Here is a 19,021-nt window from a genome sequence, read left to right as displayed (position 1 = left end):
AGGAAGGGAGGAAGGGAGGAAGGAAGGAAGGAAGGAAGGAAGGAAGGAAGGGAGGAAGGGAGGGAGGAAGACAGAAAGAAAGAGAAGAACACCAGACAGAGAAGGAGAGAGATGAGGAGCAGAAGCAGCCTGGAGCAGGAACCTCAGCTCCCATACCATCAGTGGACACCCACATCCCCGCACCCACATCTTAGCTACACAGCCATCCTGCCCTTCAGTCAAGAACCCTGGGGTTCCAGGGAAGAAGGGGAATGTTAAGAGAGAGGTCACTACTGGCCCAGCCCCCACCAACCCCCTCACCTGTTGTAGGGCTCTCCAAATTCCAAGAGGCTGAAGACTACCTTCCCAATGTTAATTACATCCAGAACCCCCTTTAATCTTACTCATTTTTGTTCAATGGATTCAATATTTTTAAAACATATTTTCAAGGGAAACTATAATCCGCTGGATTAAATTAAAAACATGCCCTAATTAAAAAGTTACTGCAAAAATAAAATCAAAGGAAGCAATGCTTTTTTATGCCTCCTGGCTGGAGTCAGCCGCCAGCCTAAGGAAGGATCCCCGAAGAAGGCGGCTGTGTCCGATCTCTGTTAAACAAGAGGAGTCTGGGGAGAAGCACTGAAGACACGTTAGCACCTAATGGAGGCTTTCTCTGGAAAGGCATCAGAGGGCTTCATACTAGGCAACAGCAGCCTCCAGGGCAAAATGCAAGTCCTTTGGCATAGCAACGAGGCTCTGTTGACTTAACTCCTGCCGACCTCCAATTTTATTATAACACCACCAATTCCCCCAACCCCCAACACACATACAAACACACCACAGTCTCTGTGCCCTGAACTCTACCAAACCAGGCCACAGGGTCTCACACCTCCAAACTTTGGCACTTGTGATTCTCTCTCCTCAGAAAACCTTTCCTGACCTCCTCTACAAAGCTAACTCCTGCTAGCATCATTTGCACCCCTTCCTCCAAGAAGCCTTCCCTGACTGCCTCCAGTACCTGTACCAGTAACCCCCAAGATGCTTAGCATCCTGCGTGGCCTCTGGTGCTGCATCCCTGATGACTCCATGGAATGTGCAGGGCTGGGACCCCATCCTAGTCCCCACACCCTCTCAGAACCCAGCATGGTCCCCAAACTTCCAGCACAGGCTGCACAGGTATTTGTTGAGTAAACAGAAGGATCAATTGAGAAGTAAATGAAGGCACCAGAACACTCTGGGACAGAAGAAAATCTAAACAAAACCCCTTCTGTGCTCTGGGAAAAAGTTCTAGGCAGAAGCTCCAGTCCAGTAAGAATCAGGTGACTTGACTCAAACTGGCCTCACCTACTCACTGGTCCACAAACTCTGGGCCAATGGCCCAGCCTCTCTATTCAGTTTTCTTGCCTGTAAAGTGGAGACAGTAGTATTGCCTATGATAGAATTGAGCTAAGAAAAAAATGAACATAAAGACCTAAGTACCCAGAAAGCACTCAAATCCTCAAATCTTAACTGCAATCATTACTATTTTTATGAGCATCTAACACTCACCAAACCAAAGTTTTATAACTTGTAGGGATCCAAAAGATGATTAGAAAAGCGACTAGCAGACTTTCTCTTCGAAGGCCAGCACTGTGGGCCCTATGGTGTCTGTCACAACTACTCCACTCTGCTTTTGTTGCACAACAGCAGCCACAGACAAAATGTCAATAAATAAGCATAGCTATGTTCCGATAAAACTATATTTACAAATATGGGTAGTGGACCGGATGTGGCCTATGAGTGGTAATCTGCCAATTTCTAACCCAGGCACTCACTATTCCAAATGTGGTCTTTAGACAAACACCATCAGAGGCCCCTGGAAGCTGGTTAGAAACACGGTCTTAGTCTCTGCCCCAAACCTGCTAATCAGAATCTGCACTTTAGCCGGACACGGTGGCTCATGCCTGTAATCCCAGCACTATGGGAGGCCGAGGCAGGCAGATCACTTGAGGTCAGGAGTTTGAGACCAGCCTGGCCAACACAGTGAAATCCTGTCTCTACTGAAATACAAAAATTAGTTGGGCACGGTGGCAGGCATCTGTAATCCCACCTGCTTGGGAGGCTAAGGCAGGAGAATCGCTTGAACCTGAGAGGTGGAGGTTGCAGTGAGCCGAGATTGCGCCACTGCACTCCAGCCTGGGCAACAAGATCGAAACTCTGTCTCAAAACAAAAAACAAAAAAAACCCTCACAAAAACACAGACTCTGCACTTTAACAAGATCCCCAGGGAGACTGTACACATGTTAAGATCTGAGAGGCCTGAGTACTCAATTTCATAGGCTGACATCTCACGTCGGAGATGTGGGTTACTTTTTCTTGCCTGATGCCTCCACCAGAACATAAACTCCAGGACAACTAGGACCTCATTGCTTCTTAAATCTTGCACCCCAACATCCAGCTGAGGGTTCTCGTGTGTCCTTATTCTAGTGGAAGACGTCACTCAGTGGCTATCCGTGCAGTGCTGGGATCAAGGCATGGCTTCCACTGGCAGCCTCTGAAGTTGGGCAGATGGGCTTGGAGACCTGGTGCTGAATCTCAGGCCTCCGTGACCTCAGGAAAGTGACTATTTCCAAGCCTTGGCTTCTGGGAAATGGTGTGGTCAATAACAAATATCTTACTGTGGGGAATAACAGGTAGGTAGGGACCTGTACCAGGTAAGGTGGCATGGCACCCTAGTGCCCGGAGACAGGAACTCCTCACCCAGGGAGTATGCAATGGAGACAACCTCCAGTCCCAACCTACAGTCCCAGCACTCTGGGAGGCTGAGGTGGGAGGATGGCCTGAGCCTGGGAGGCAGAGGTTGCAGTGAGCCGAGATCACACCACTGCACTCCAGCTTGGGCAACAGAGCAAGACTCCATTTCAAAAAGGAATAAAAAGAAAAAGAAAAAAGAAAAAAAGGCCAGGTGCAGTGGCTCACACCTATAATCCCAGTACTGGCCGGGCGCGGTGGCTCAAGCCTGTAATCCCAGCACTTTGGGAGGCCGAGACGGGCGGATCACGAGGTCAGGAGATCAAGACCATCCTGGCTAACACGGTGAAACCCCGTCTCTACTAAAAAATACAAAAAACTAGCCGGGCGTGGTGGCGGCGCCTGTAGTCCCAGCTACTCGGGAGGCTGAGGCAGGAGAATGGCGTAAACCCGGGAGGCGGAGCTTGCAGTGAGCTGAGATCCGGCCACTGCACTCCAGCCTGGGCGACAGAGCCAGACTCCGTCTCAAAAAAAAAAAAAAAAAAAAAATAATCCCAGTACTTTGGGAGGTCGAGGCGGGCAGATCACTTGAGGTGAGGAGTTCGAGACCAGCCTGGCCAACATGGTGAAACCCCATCTCTATCAAAAAGTACAAAAATTAGCCGGGCATGATGGTAGGTGCCTGTAATCCCAGCTATTCGGGAGGCTGAGGCAGGAGAAGCACTTGAACTGAGGAGGCAGAGGTTGCAGTGAGCTGAGATCATACCACTGTACTCCAGCCTGGGTGGCAGAACAAGACTCCATCTCAAAAAAAAAAAAAAAAAAAAAAAAAAATGCCTTGAGGGCTTAAAATGGCAGACAGGGTACTGGGAGGCCTCAGACAACCTCCGATGTCCTAGAAACACAGAGCTGAAAGGGCTCTTGGAGAACATCGAAAAAAAAAAAACAATGTGGCCAGGCGTGCTGGCTCACACCTGTAATCCCAGCACTTTGGGAGGCCAAGGCAGGCGGATCACAAGGTTAGGAGTTCAAGACCAATGTGGTGAAACCCCATGTCTACTAAAAATACAAAAATTAGTCGGGCCTGGTGGCGGGTGCCTGTAGTCCCAGCTACTCGGGAGGCTGAGGGAGAATCACTTGAACATGAGAGATGGAGGCTGCAGTGAGCTGAGATTGCACTGCGGCATTCCAGCTTGGGAGACAGAGCAAGACTCTGTCTCAAAAAAAAAAAAAAAAAAAAAAGCTGGGTGTGGTGACTCATGCCTGTAATCTCAGCACTTTGGGAGGCTGAGGCGGGTAGATGGCCTGAGGTCAGGAGTTCAAGACCAGCCTGGCCAACATGGTAAAACTCGTCTCTACTAAAAATATAAAAATTAGCTGGGCATGGTGGCATGTGCCTGTAATCCCAGCTACTTGGGAGGCTGAGGCAGGAGAATAGCTTGAACCCAGGAGGCGGAGGCTGCAAGGAGCTGAGATCATGCCATTGCACTTCAGCCTGGGTGACAAGAGCAAGACTTTGTCTCCAAAAAAAAAAAAAAAAAAGTTTTTAAAACAATGAAACTGCTTATTCAAGTGGTACCAGGCAGGCCTGAGGCATCCTCAGATCCCCTGAAGAGCCACACGTATGTGACAATGGGGAGTGGGGGGAACCACAGTGACCAGGAGAGCCCAGGCCACCTACGGGGCAGCTTTAGGCCACTCCAGTTTGGCCTAAGCTCCTGGGTTTCCAAGAGACATGAGAAATCAGAATTTTTCTCTAGCAATGTTTGAACGTTGACTCAATTTTAAAAACACACACATAGCACGGGAGCTCAACAAAAAACATGCAGCAGGGTGAACTCACCCATTTAACATGTAGGGAACCTGGGGCTCAGAGAGGGGAAGCTCCTTGCCCAATGTCACACAGCAATTTGGAAGAAGAGTTGGGACTTGGCTACTTCCACGCTCTGCTGTGCATGAGTGTGTGGGAGTGGGAGGAACAGAGCGAGTAGGGAGGAGCGGGTGGGAATCTGGACTTTACAGGCCAGGGAATGTAGATGATGTTCTGTCCATCAGGGAAGGAGTGTGGACAGAGGGATGGAGAGTGGATCAATATTTATTCAGAATAGTTATAACAACACCTGATATTTTCTGTGTGTTTTCTATGTGCTAGGCCTTTAGATGGAATATCAAGGAGGGGTAAGAATGAGAATTCTGAGTGCAGAGTCTGGGCTGGGTGTGGTGGCTCATGCCCGTAACCCCAGCACTTGAGAGGCCGAGGTGGGATGATCGCTTGAGCCCAGAAGTTCAAGGTTATAGTGAGCTATGATTGTGCCACTGCACTCCAGCTTAGGTAACAGAGCAAGACCCTGTCTCAAAAAAAAAGAGAGACTCTGGATCCAAATCCTATGTCTCCCACTTCTTAGCTGGGTGACCTTGTGCAAATTACTTCACCTCTCTGCGCCTCAGCCTGTTCACCTCATATGGCTGCTGCAGGAATTAAATGAGTTAAAGCACATTGAGTGCCTAGAACAGTGTCTGGCACCTAGCAAGCCTCGTTGATATTGGCTGTATTTATAATTGCTGCCTTTTGACAGATGGAGGAACTAAGGTTCACAAAGGAACACGTTCAAGATTCCAAAGAGCCTGTTTAACGCCAGGGCCTCAGCTTTTGCCTGGTACCAGGGTAAGTGCTTTACCACCATTCCCTTCCATCCAACACCCCTGGGAGACAGGTCCTACTGTATTCAGCAGATGAGAAAACCAAAGCATAGAGAAACAGCCAATAGCCCCAGAAAGATGTGGAGCACCCAGATTCTAACACAGGCCAGTACCCCCAGCTCCCTATCACACTGCCTGCTTTCTGGGCTGCCTGCCTGCTTTCTGGCTGCAGAAGCCCGGGTCAAAAGTCTTACTGATACAAAAAGTCTCTCGGCAGATGGGCTGGCTCCCTGCCATCTGAGCACATTGGATAAGAAGTTTCTCCCCGGGCCATCAGCCCCAGACGTTCCCTAGGGCCTGTGGGCACTGCCCTCTGAGGTCCTTCCCTGCAGTTTCTGGGGCTTGGCCAAGATCTCAGGCAGCTCTGAATGAATCATTCCCACAAATCCTCCCCTGGCTGCAGTCCAGGGTGGGGGAGACCTGAGAAGTGACAGGCGAGGGGACAGTCATCCCAGACCTCTGGAGGGGCCCTAGACAGGGTACACGCAGGTCCTCAAAGAGCAAAGGGACTTGCAAGCAATAGGAATAGGCAGCAAGTCGGGGAGCAGGAGCTGCTGCTACCCAGAGAAGCTTCCCTGGTGCCACATGGGGCATCAAAGCCACACAAGCCACACTCATGTTTCCAAAAAGGTACATTCTGGTCACCAACCCCAGGCTGTGAAGCTATATCTGACCTGCCACTCTTGCTACAAATACACCCACAAAGTTACATCAATAATACATTTCAACAGCCTAACCGATCCCAAGGTGCCATCACATCTTAGTTCTGAATGGTCTATGCCCATTCCTCAGTAGGGTACACTGAGACCCAGAGAGGGGCAGTTCCTTGCCTAGGGAGCCTTCCCACCCCGTCTCCATGTCCCCAGGCTGCTTTCTTTTCCTGTCTTTTTAAAAAAAAATTTAATTGATTTTTGTGTACTGACCTAATACCCTACAATCCTGCCCTGTCACCCAGGCCGGAGTGCAGTGGTGCGATCTCAGCTCACTGCAACCTCTGCTCAAGCGATCCTTCCACCTCGGCCTCCCAACCATCTGGGAATACAGGTGCGCACCACCACGCCTGGCTAATTTTTGTATTTTTTGTAGAGATGGAGTTTCACTACATTATTCAGGCTGGTCTCAAACTCCTAGGCTCAACCAATCCACCCACCTCAGCCTCTAAAAGTGCTGGGATTATAAGCATGAGCCATGCACCTGGCCTAGGCTGCTTTCTTAAGGCACAGGAATTCAGGATTTTAAAAGGACAAGGAAAGGCAAGTATGTAAAAAAGAATAAAATCATGAGGTGCCAGATACAGAGGCTGGGAGGCGTGGTCTTAACGCCATTCCCAAACAGCAGCTGTCCCAGATGAACCAAGTTGTCAGGAAACTGGAACATGCAGATAAGTGCTGGTTTAAGTTCCTGAACCGGCAGAGTACAGGTTTGAGCTGGGGTGAACTAACTACCTTCAAGGAACTCTTCCTCTGTGAAAATGCTGGGTTCTGACCTGAGTTCTTCCGGTGCAGCCTCTTGCTGAAGCAAAGAGCGTGAAGGAAGAAACACAGGGTCCTAGGGGTGGGGAAGATGCTGAGAGGAGGGGGAAGAAGTCTGTATGTGCAGAATGTTCACGGATGAAGCGTCTGTAACTCAGGACTTCTCATTTCAGGCCTGGGGGCTGGCCCCTCTTGAGATAAGCAGCAACTCACATAGGACACTCTTGTGGCCATCCACAGAGGTCACCTTCAGAGTGGCGTGGGGGTTCCAGATAGAGTGTGAGCAGGACCAGACTTAATTTGGGGGTCAAGGGACAAGTCTTCCCCTTCAGTTATAGTCTAGGAGAGCCATGGAGGGTCTCCCTGACCTCCACAAAGCCTCAGCTGGCAAGGGGGCTCCAGGCTGCCCTGGGGTGGGAAGATCCCAGCAGCTTCCACCTTCCTTTCACCCCCTCCTAATACTGTGTGCCAGCTCCCGGGGTGGGCTCTGTAAGCCACTGGGTCCTACACTGCCTCCCCTTGCTTCAGTATTTTCACAGTCTTGCTCTGTCACTCAGGCCAGAGTGCAGTGGTGTGATTGATCTTGGCTCACTGCAACCTCCACCTCCCGGGTTCAAGGGATTCCCCTGCCTCAGCCTCCCGAGTAGCTGGGATTACAGGTGCACACCACCACACCTGGCTAATTTTTGTATTTTTAGCAGAGACGGGGTTTCACCATATTGGATAGGCTGCTCTCGAACTCCTGACTTCAGGTGATCTGCCCGCCTGGGTTCCCAAAGTGCTGGGATTACAGGCGTGAGCCTCTGCACCTGGCCTGAAAATAGTTTGTAATTAACACATCAAAGCCAGCGATGTCAAGGGTTATGACTGCCGCAGAGAACACTAAATGTATTTAAGATTACTGGAACCCTCATACACTGGTGGTGGGAATATAAAATGGTATAGCTGTTCTGGAAAAGCAGTCTGGCAGGTCCTCAACAGGTTAAACCTGGGTGCGGTGGCTCACACCTATAATCCCAGCACTTTGGGAGCCTGAGGTAGGAGGATCGCTTGAGACCAGGAGTTCGAGACCAGCCTGGGCAACATAGTGGGACCCCTATCTCTACAAAATAAATAAATAAATAATAAAATAAGTTTAAAATAACTTTAAAGGTGAAACCTAAAGTTACCTTATGACCCAACCATTCCACTCCTAGAAATATACCTGGGAGAACTGAAAATGTCCATACAAAGACCTGTACATGAATGTTCATAGCAATATTATTCATCACAGTCAAAAATTAGAAACAACCCAAACATCCATCAACTGACAAATGGACAGAATGTGGTATATCCACATAATAGAATATTACTCAGCCACAAAAAGGAATGAAGTACTGATACATGCATTCTCTGAAGTGAAAAGCATCAGATACAAAAGGCTACCTAGTATATGATTGCATTAATATGAAATGTCCAGCACAGGCAAATTCATAGAGAATTGGAGAGTGAGTAAGTGGTTGCCAAGGGATAGGGGAAGAAAGGATTGGGGAGTGACCATGAAACAGCATTTCTTTTGGGCATGACAAAAATGTTTTAAAATTAGACAGTGGTGATGGCTGTGCAACTCTGAACATCCTAAAAACTACGGAAACATATAATTTAAAAGGGTGAATTGTACGGTATGTGAACTGTATTTCAACAAAGCTGTTATAAAAAGTTTGCACGAGATTTTTAAAAATCAGGTGATATAAAGATATATAGTAAGTAAATAATAATACAATTGGGGTTCAGTGGGGTGGGGGGATTCAGATATGATGCAACAATTCCTTTAGGACAATGAAATAAACCCAGTTTTACAGTTATGGAAACTGAGGCTAAATCAGAAGGAAAATGGGTCGCCCGGGCCACATCACTACTAAATCCAGGTGTGAGTCACAGATCTGTTCAAATCCAGAAGCCTACCCTCGCCATCAGACCACCCTGCTGAGGTGAAAGGGTTATCAGATGGAGGCTAGGGAGAGGTGTCCACCCACAGCCCAGTCCGGCAGACAGACATGCAAGGCAATGTCTGTTGGGAAGTGAGAAAAAGGGCTGGCTACCTCTGTGGGGTTCAAAACAGGAAGCACCCAACAATACCAGGAGAATGCCAGGGAAGGCTTCCCGGAGGAGGTGCTGCTTGAGGGGGCTTCTGTAGGATAAGTAGGAGTTCACCAACCCGCCTCCTCAACATCCCCATAGGACATTAAGTCAGGAGGCCTGTGAGTGAGTTTCAGCTCTGCCACAACCTAGCTGTGGGTCCTAGGGTCACGGGCAGGTGACCTCTCGAAGCCTCAGTCTCCCCATCTGTAAAAGGGGAAGGGGGCAAGATGTTAGGCACGGTGCTTTCTAATGACTGTGCTGAAGTGGATGGTTCTTTCCCTAGGGAACGGGCCTTTAAGTGGGAATGCCAGACCTCGACCTCTGTCCCACCTAACAACGACTCTGCCAGGTCAGGCGTGCTCAGCCTCTGAGCCCACGCTCCCCGTCCCCCGCTACCCCTCCCAGTCCCGGCTTTCCGGGCACCTCCCATCCAGCTCACACTGAGAAGCATAGGTTACGGAGGGAGGTTGGGAGCGGGGGTGGGATCCTCAGGTCAAATTCCTCTCCGCTCCTCACCAGTGACCTCCAAGTTCACTAGGGCTCCCCAACCCCGAGCTCCCAGCGCCCACCTCCCCAGCCGACGATTTCCGCCCCCAACGCCTCCACTTCTGACGCTCCGCGCAACTCCACGACTGCTGCAAGTTAACTTCCACGCGCCCCGGCGCCCGCCTGGGGGTCCCCGCGCGCCTGGGCGGGGTTGGAGACTCCGAAGGCGGGGACGCGCCGCCCTCCCCGCCAGGTCCCCCCCCCAACAGACGCTGAGCGTCTCCCAGGCGCTGGGTCCGAAGCGGGAAGCGCGGTAACGGGGGCCCGGTGGGTGCCGCACCCCGCGGAAAGCGCTCGGGACGCCGAGCGGGTGCGGATCCCAGAACCGCCCGCCCGCGCCGCCTGCCTGCCTCCCAGATCCCAGCTCCCAGCCCCGGAGCCCGAGCAGTCGCGCCGGGCCCGGAGGCAGCCGCCAGGACGGAGGGTTGCCAGGCGCCCGAGGCCGACCCGCACGGCCCTGAGCCCGCGCCCCCGGCTGCAGCCCCAGGCCCCCCGCTCCGCCGCCCCAGGGCCACCTACCGTGGCGAGGCGCTGCGAGGCAGCCCCGCGCACCCAGCGACTCCCGGCTCTCCAGCCGCCCCGGCCGGGGAAGGGGGAGGTGCCCGCACGGGGGCGGGGCCGCGGCGACGTGACGTACGGGGGCGGGCCCGAGACGCGGCCCCGCCCCGCCCCGTCCCCTCCACTGCGCCTCGGGACCGCGAGGTGAGCAGAGACTGGCTGGGGAGTTTCCCGGAGGCTCGCCCCGGGAGCTCCGCCCCGCCGCCCTGGAAGCCCCTGTCTACCCCCTGGCTTACCCCTAGGACGGGCAGCTCACCACTTCTCCCGGACGGTTCTATTTAAGAGAAGTTCCTTTCTGCCGGTAAGCAATGAAGTGGAATAATCACCAAAAAGTGGTATAAGAAAAGAAAAGTAGACCCGCAGCGGCGTGTATTTGTGCTACTGTTTGTGTACAACACAGAAAAAATAAAGTAGTGGTCTGATGTATATTCATACACACCAGTGATTTTGGAGGGGGTTTTTGTGGATATACCACATTCTATCCATTTATCAGGGATTTTGCCCTGACATCCCTCCACCACTACGACATGTGGCAATCTCTGAAGACATTTTTGGTTGTCCTAACTGGGGAAGTGGAGAGGCGCTACTGGCATCTAGTGAGTAGAGGACTGGGATGCTGCTAAACATCCTGCAGTGCATAGGACACCCTTTCCACCCCCGGCCTGCCACTACCCCAACAACAACAACAAAAAAAACACAGCAAAACATGCCGAATAGCGTAAAGGTTGTGAAACCCTGATATACACAAATGAAGTAAAACTCCTGACTGATAAATCTCAGCACGGTCTAAGTTCTATAACCTTTCAGTGCTTCTGCTTCTTCATGGGTAAAATTGGAAAAATAATAGACCTATCTATGCGTCATATGCTTGTGCATTGAATACCTGAAGAAAATGTAGGGTAGGCATACAGGCTTACTTTTCACTGTGAACTTTGGTTCTTTGTTCTCTTTTAACTTTCTGTTTGCTATATGTATATATTATCTGTTTAAAATAAATTTCTGGGCCAGGTGCCGTGGCTCACACCTGTAATTCCAGCACTTTGGGAGGTGAGGTGGGCGGATCACTTGAGGCTAGGAGTTCAAGACTAGCCTGGCCAAAATGGTGAAATCTCGTTTCTAATAAAAATACAAAAATGACTTTGGGAGGCCGAGGTGGTGGATCACATGAGGTCAAGAGTTCGAGACCAGCCTGGCCAACATGGCGAAACCCTGTCTTTACTAGAAATACAAAAATTAGCCGGGTGTGGTGGTACACGCCTGTAGTCCCAGCTACTCAGGAGGCTGAGAAAGGAGAATCGCTTGAACCCAGGAGGCAAGGATTGCAGTGAGCTGAGATTGCACTGCACTCCAGCTTGGGCAACAGAGTGAGACTCCATCTCAAAAAAATAAATAAAAAAAATGTAATCCCAGCACTTTGGGAGGCTGAGGCGGGTGGCTCACCAAGTCAGGAATTCAAGACCAGCCCAAACAATATGGTGAAACCCCATCTCTACTAAAAATACAAAAATTAGCCAGGCATGGTGGCGTGCACCTCAACTACTCAGGAGGCTGAGGCAGGAGAATCGCTTGAACCCTGGAGGCAGAGGTTGCAGTGAGCCAAGATGGCGCCACTGCACTCCAGCCTGGGTGACAGAGCGAGACTCGGCCTCAAAAAAAAAAAAAGAAAAGAAAAAATGAGTGGGGCATGGTGTTGCTCACCTGTAATTCCTCCTACTTGGGAGGCTGAGACATGAGAATCACTTGAACCCAGGAAGCAGAGGTTACAGTGAGTGTAGATCGCACCACTGCACTCCATCCTGGGTGACTATACACACACACACACACACACACACACACACAGAAACTAAGGCACACAGATATTAAGTAATTTGCACATGGCCAGCCATGTGTTCATTCATTGGTCGTTCATTAATTCATTCATGTGTCTGATAAATAGTGCCTACCATATGGAAAATGCTAGGACTGGTAATGCTGCCTCCATGGAGCCGGCCATGACTGGTCTGGAAACCATACAACAATATTACATAGTGTTTATTACGTGCCTGTTAGAGACTTCATATGACTGATCTGGTAGACACATAGATTAAACACCAGCAGGGTGTTTTCTAATGTCCTTTTGTGGATGAACAAAATGGAGATCAGAGGAAGAGGTCTGAATGGAGGCATTTGTTTAATAACATTCTAGCAATGGCATTTCCTGAGCTCTCTGTGCTAGGCACAGATTCAGCAGCTAACAGGGCGACAAGGGTCCTGTGTCCAAGCTGGGGAAGCTAGATCCTTTGACAAGCCTCCACAGTAAAGTGAGCACCTGTAACTGACGAGGCAGGAGCAACAGAGATTAACCTGGTCCAGGGAGGGAGGGCCAGGGGTATGTATACATGCCAGAGGCTTGGGTGGGGATGCTTGGAAGAGGGCACCAGCAGGTGCAAAGGCCTAGCAGGAAGGAGGCGAGTGTGGGGCCTTGCATGAAACGCAGAGTGGACAGGATGTGGTGGAGGTGAGAGAAGAGATCAGAGGTATCTGCAGGGCTGCATGCTGCAGAGCTCTGTGGGCCATGGGGAGGAGTCGGGGCTTTTCTCTTGCGGTGATGGAGAGACAGGGAAGGTATTCGGCAAGGGAAGGGCATGGTGAGCCCCACTTTCTGCAGAGATCCATCTGGCTGCTGCATGAAGAAGTAACAGGCAGAAACTGGTTTGGAGGGTGCTGAAATAATTCAGGAACCCAGAGAGGGGATGTGGGCATGGAGGGGGCGTTTTGGTTCCAGAGATGTTTGGAAGACAGAATTGGCAGATCTCAGTTGAGAGGCTAAGGAGAAGGATCAGAATGATCGTCTTGTTGTCTAGGTTGGAGCTTCTTCTCTCAGCACCCCTGGCTCAGTGAACCCTCCCAGGTCTCAATCTGTGTGTCACCTCCTTGAGGAAGGCTAACTGCCCCTCAGGACATCCTGGTGAACCAGACACCAGACCATGCAGCCCAGGAATTTGATGTGACTTTGAAGGCAGGCAGAATAATTCATTCCTCCTGTCTGCATCTTCAGCCGGGAACACCTACAGCAGATACCTCTTCTATCTTCCTCCCCAACCTGTCTTCCCAGCATCTAGGCAAAACCCAGTACTTAAGAGGTCTTCAGTCAATATTTGTCAAAAGCAGGAAGAATAGATGTAGCATAACACACATTGATCCAAAAATTCCTTCCAGCTCTGACATTCAAGAAGAGGATGTTGATGCTCTATCAGTAATTACACTTTAGGCCAGGCTCAATGGCTCACTCCTGTAATCCCAGCATTTTGGGAGGCTGAAAAGGGAGGATAGCTTAAACCCAGGAGATCGAGACCAGCCTGGGTAACATGATGAGACCTTGTCTCTACTTTTTTGTTTTTTAATTAAAAAAATTTTTAAACACTTAATTTAATTTAATTTAATTTAATTAATTTATTTTTTTAAGACAGAGTCTCACTCTGTTGCCCAGGCTGGAGTACAGTGGTGTGATCTCGGCTCACTGCAACCTCTGCCTCCTGGATCCAAGCAATCGTCCTGTTTCAGCCTATTGAGTATCTAGGATTACAAGCATATGCCAATATGCCCAGCTAATTTTTGTCTTTTGAGTAGAGATGGGATTTCTTCATGTGGGCCAGGCTGGTCTCCAACTCCTGACCTCAAGTGATCCACCTGCCTTGGGCTCCCAAACTGCTGGGATTACAGGTGTGAGCCACTGTGCCCAGCCACAGAAAACACTTTATTCAGGTGCTTGCTATGTGCTAAACACCTTATAATTATTATATTCAAGATGATCATTTACCCTTTCCAATCTTTTGGTGTTTTATTATCATTACTCCCATTTTACAGATGTGGAAACAGAGGCTCCATCAGGTCATTTGATTTGGCCAAGGATAATAGCTGGTAATTGTCAGAGCTGGAATGCAAACTCAGGTCTCTCTCACCCTTTCTAGTACACCAGTAGAAGGCAGTGGCACGGCAGTGGGCAGGAAGTAAAGGTAAGTGGGCAGGTTTTCTTCTCCTTCTGGAAGGGTGTAGTATTATTGTTCTAGCTGGGGATCCAGGCTTTACAAAGCATTCAATGATCCTGAGTACCTGACCCAGGCGATTGGCTGTCGTGGCAGTGTGGCTCTAACAAGGCTCATCTCTTTAGAACCTCCGCAGGGCACCCTGGAACCATGTCTTTTCCCCAGAGCCCAGTTGCTGTGTATCTATCAGCATCGCATGCTGGCACAAAAGCATTCAATGCCGCTGGGTGATCCTCCTGCCTCCACCCCACATATACACGCTGCCGGCGTTGGGCTTATGCTCCAATGTCTAAAATATTTTGGGTTGCCTCTTGTCGATGAGAATGAGAGCTGCTCTCTCATAATCAAGATGCTTTGCCTTTCCAAAGGCCCAAGACTCAAAGATTCACAGGCTGGGATCTACCTAGCCTTGAAACAAGATGAAGTCCCCAATTTCCCCAGGCATTGTATTTTAAAGCCAGTGTTTAGGGACACTCCTGCTTGAACCCGTGAGGTGGAGGTTGTGGTGGGCTGAGATCACACCACTGCACTCCAGCCTGGGCAACAGAGTGAGACCTTAGCTAAAAAACAACAAACAAAAACAAAAACAAACAAACAAAAAGCTAGCATTTAGGGCCAAACCCATGCAGTCAAAATTGCCTTGGAGAAGCCCCCAAAAAGGCTGAAGGCAACATAGCCCCTTGGGAAGTCCAGCTTCTCTGGTTTCTGTCAATATTGGATGTGGACTCATCATCATTTCTTGGGTGGAGCACCTGATGAAATGAAACCTTAGTTTTGGTTTGAAGGCAAAAGTGTGGCTTATCTTTAAGCTCTGAAATTCTGCTCCAGGTGGTGAGATGCTCATGTTTTGAGAGATATGTTGAAACTAGGACCCACAGAAGGAACACCAGGTTTATGGTTCCTAAGACACACTCGCTCTCAGCCTTACTACATGTTATTTTCTTTAACTTGCTTCTTTTAGTCTTTATTCTTTATTTTTTGTTTATAATTTTATATGTCCTCCATTGTTATTACAAGGCATTTTATTAGTACATTCATTAGCAAAACAATACATTAAATATAAAATGACTTTAATTGTTATTTTCTTCTGGTGTTTATTTTGCCAAGTGTACATATCTTGTTTCAGTGATGCTAATATGCATATTTTAAAGTGCCTGTGAGGCCAGGTGCAGTGGTTTACGCCTGTAATCCCAGCACTTTGGGAGGCCGAGGCAGGAGGATCACCTAATGTTGGGAGTTCGAGACCAGCCTGACCAACATGGAGAAACCCCGTCTCTACTAAAAATATAAAAAATTAGCCAGACATGGTGGCGCATGCCTGTAATCCCAGCTACTCAGGAGACTGAGGCAGGAGAATCGCTTGAACCTAGGAGGTGGAGGTTGCAGTGAGCCGAGATCAGGCCATTTCACTCCAGCCTGGGCAACAAGAGTGAAACTCTGCCTCAAAAAAAAAAAAAAAAAAAAAAAAAAAAAGCTTGCGAGATGAAAGTGATCCAGAAGATCTGGACACTATGTTTTGTTTTTAATTTTTTGTAGATACAGGGTCTCCCTGTGTTGCCCAGGCTGCTCTCGAATTCCTGGGCTCAAGTGATCCTCCCACCTCAGCCTCCCAAAGTGCTGGGATTGCAGGCGTGACCCACCGTGTATGGCCTTGTTTTGGTTTTTAGAGACAGGGTCTTGCTGTGTTCCCCAGACTGGAGTGTGGTGGCACATTCATAGCTCACTGCCCCTGGAACTCCTGGGCTCAAGGGATCCTCCTGCCTCAGCCTCCATAGTAGCTGGGACTACAAGCATGCACCACTGCACCCAGCTTATTTTTTATTTTTTGTGGAGATAAGGTCTACTGTCTTGCCCAGGCTGATCTCAAATTCCTGGGCTCAAGTGATCCTCCCACCTTAGCCTTCCAAAATGCTGGGATTATAGGTATAAGCCACCGTGCCAGACCAGAATTTGGACTATAAATGCAAAGAGATTTTATTTTATTTTATATTTGGGATAGAATCTTATTCTGTAGCCCAAGCTGACATGCAGTGGCATGATCTCACTGCAACCTCTGCCTCCTGGGTTGAAGCTATTCTCCTGCCTCAGCCTCCAGAGCAACTGGGATTACAGGTGCGCACCACCATGCCTGGCTAATTTTTTTGTATTTTTAATAGAGGTGGGGCTTCACCATGTTGGCCAGGCTGGTCTCAAACTCCTGACCTCAAGTGATCCACCTGCCTCGGGCTCCCAAAGTGCTGGGATTATAGGCATGAGCCACTACGCCTGGCCACAAAGAGGTTTTAGAACTGACTTAACTGATGGACTTCTAGCATGTTTACCTTTTATAGGACTTATCAGATTGATACCCAGAAAAATATCTGTTATGTCTAAATAAGTTGAAAATAATTCTTTCAATAAGTATAAAAATTCTGAGTGACCAGAAAACAATTGTGTTATATTTTGATCAGTAGTATTTCTCTTTTTCCTCCTGGAATTATAAAATCATAGTGCATCTTACCAACAATAGGACCTTGAAGGTGAAGAACTATGGAAGTTAATTTCAGGGGGCTTGTATGATTGTGAAGCTGGACTCCACTGCAGTTGAATTTTAGAGCTTTACTCACAGACCTTAAGAACTTAGAATGAGAATCCACGTGGCTTGGCTTTGGAATCAGAGAATCACAGAAGCTTGGAGATAAATTATCAGAACCTTAGAGAGTCATGGAACTTTGGAACCTCAGAATCTCGGGGCTGGATGGGTATTTGAGCTGTCGTTTTATAGAAGGGAAAAACAAGTCACAGGGAATGGAAGCAATTTGCCTAGTTCTTTCCAACTTCTAACAGTACAGCAGGGTTAATACCCTTATATTCCTGATTTCTGTCCAGGAATCCTGGTCCGCAGACAGCCCTGTCTTCTAGTCCAAGATGCTGGCCAAGAGTGTGGAGGTGGGGAGAATGAAAGCGAGACGAGGAAAGGTGAGTGAGACCTGTGCAAGATTATGTGAGATGGTGTCTCAGCTTTGAAGCTCACCAAAACCACAGGGTGGGGTGTCACGAGGCCCTATCTTTCTTGCCAGCTTTATCTCCTGACGTAGGAGTGTATCGGTCCCACCCTGTGCTTCTGCCCACACAACCACCAAGCTAATGTTCCAACCTCAATAAGCTTCACTGGGGCCCACCACAACTCTCTCAACCTCTATGCCTTTGTTCATGGTGCTCCAGGGCTGCCAAGTACAGCTGTGCACGTTGTGCACAACACAAGGGTATCACATTCACATGGTACACATCCCAGATTTATACCAATAATTTCTAGTAGATGGCAGCAAAATGTCTTGAGGAAGAGGCATCTTTTTATCATTTGCACAAAGGTGCCATATGGGGTAGCGGGGACACTGCTGTTTGCTCTGCCTGGAATATCATCTCCCCTGTTCTCCATTGGGCAAGCTCCTGCTCCATCTTTCAAGGCCCCCTTCAGATATTCCCTCCTCCAGGAAGATATCCATAGCAACCCCCACACACCATTCCACCAAGCTGTCTGCATAGATTAATGATTAATAACATCAATCAATATTAACTGTTGATCTGGGAAACAATAGTGTCTGGCAGAGATTTCCGAATGAGATGATTCTTGATGGACCCCAACCCCAGGATTGAGTAACACTGAATCAGATATAAGAAAATGATGCTCTTTTCAACCTTTATTGGTTAAATCAAGGAGGAAAAAGTCTCAGTTTGGTGCAAACATCTTTCACACTTTTCTTTTTTTGGTTGGGATTTTTTTTTTTTTTTTTTTTTTTTTGAGATGGAGTCTCGTTCTGTTGCCCAGGCTGGAGTGCAGTGGAGCAATCTCAGCTCACTGCAACCTCTGGCTCCCGGTTCGAGTAATTTTCCTGCCTCAGCCTCCCAGGTAGCTGGGATTACAGGCGCTCACCACCACACCCAGCTAATTTTTTATATTTTTTGTAGAAACAGGGTTTCACCATGTTGGCCAAATTTTTTACATTTTTTTTTGTAGAAACAGGGTTTCACCATGTTGGCTAGGCTGGTCTCGAACTCCTGACCTCAAGTGATCTGCACACCTCGGCCTCTGAAAGTGCTGGGATTACAGGTGTGAGCCACTGCACCCGGCCCTCTATCACACTTTTCAACACTGGCTAATCTCCCATTTTGTCAAAGAGTGAGCAGGTTGCAGGCAGTGGTGTCTGCTGGAAATTTGATACTTGGTCTTCTTTAAATTGCATTTGATTTATTTATATGATTGCCTGCTTCCTTCCTTCCTTTCTCTGTCTCTCCTTTCCTTCCTTCTCTCTTTCTTTCTTTCTTTCTCTCTCTGTTTCTTTCATTCTAGACAGGGTCTCACTCTGCTGCCCAGGTTGGAGCCCAGTGGCATGATCATGACTCACTGCAGCCTCGAATTCCTGAGCTGAGGCCTCCAGTGATCCTCCCACCTCTGTCTCCCTAGTAGCTGGGACTACAGGCATATGCCACCATGCTCGATTAACTTTGGTATTTTTGGTAGAGATTGGGTTTTGCCATGTTGGCCAGGCTGATCTCGAACTCCTGACTTCAAGTGATCTACCCACTTCAGACTGCCAAAGTGTTGGGATTACAGGGGCGAGCCACCACGCTCGGCCTGTGTGATTGCTTTCTATGTATATGACACTGATTTTCCACTTCTTGTAGCATTATAAAGCTTTATTTACACATCAGTGCATTTAAGGAAAAAAAAAAAAGTCTATTTAAAGAAAAATAATGTCAAAAGTAGACCAGGTGGCATGCAGACAGTGCAAAAAATCCTGAGGGAGATGCTCAAAGGGCTAGAGTTTGAAAAAAATCTGTAGATTTGTCTTGAAGAGTACAGGCTCTGGAGCCAGACAGCCTGAATTCAAGTCTTGACTTGCTAACTGT

General features: G+C 48.7%; 1 protein-coding gene across 3 annotated transcripts in view; it reads right to left on the bottom strand.

The window, feature by feature from the left end:
- The window catches only part of TPST2 (tyrosylprotein sulfotransferase 2), a 63,895-nt gene extending 53,738 nt beyond the window's left edge, over nt 1-10,157 (bottom strand). For 2 of the 3 annotated variants that reach the window (XM_073006856.1, XM_073006854.1), the window contains exon 1: nt 10,068-10,140. The gene's annotated coding sequence lies outside the window, so the exon portion shown is untranslated. Of the gene's footprint in view, nt 1-10,067 lie in introns of all 3 variants that reach the window. The other variant, XM_007975248.3, reaches the window with a different exon arrangement.
- Between the last annotated feature and the right edge of the window lie 8,864 nt (nt 10,158-19,021).

Source organism: Chlorocebus sabaeus, chromosome 19 (assembly GCF_047675955.1).
Source record: "Chlorocebus sabaeus isolate Y175 chromosome 19, mChlSab1.0.hap1, whole genome shotgun sequence".
Lineage (NCBI taxonomy): Eukaryota > Metazoa > Chordata > Mammalia > Primates > Cercopithecidae > Chlorocebus > Chlorocebus sabaeus.
Note: the sequence above shows the minus strand (reverse complement) of the source record. Positions and strands in the feature narration are given on the sequence as shown.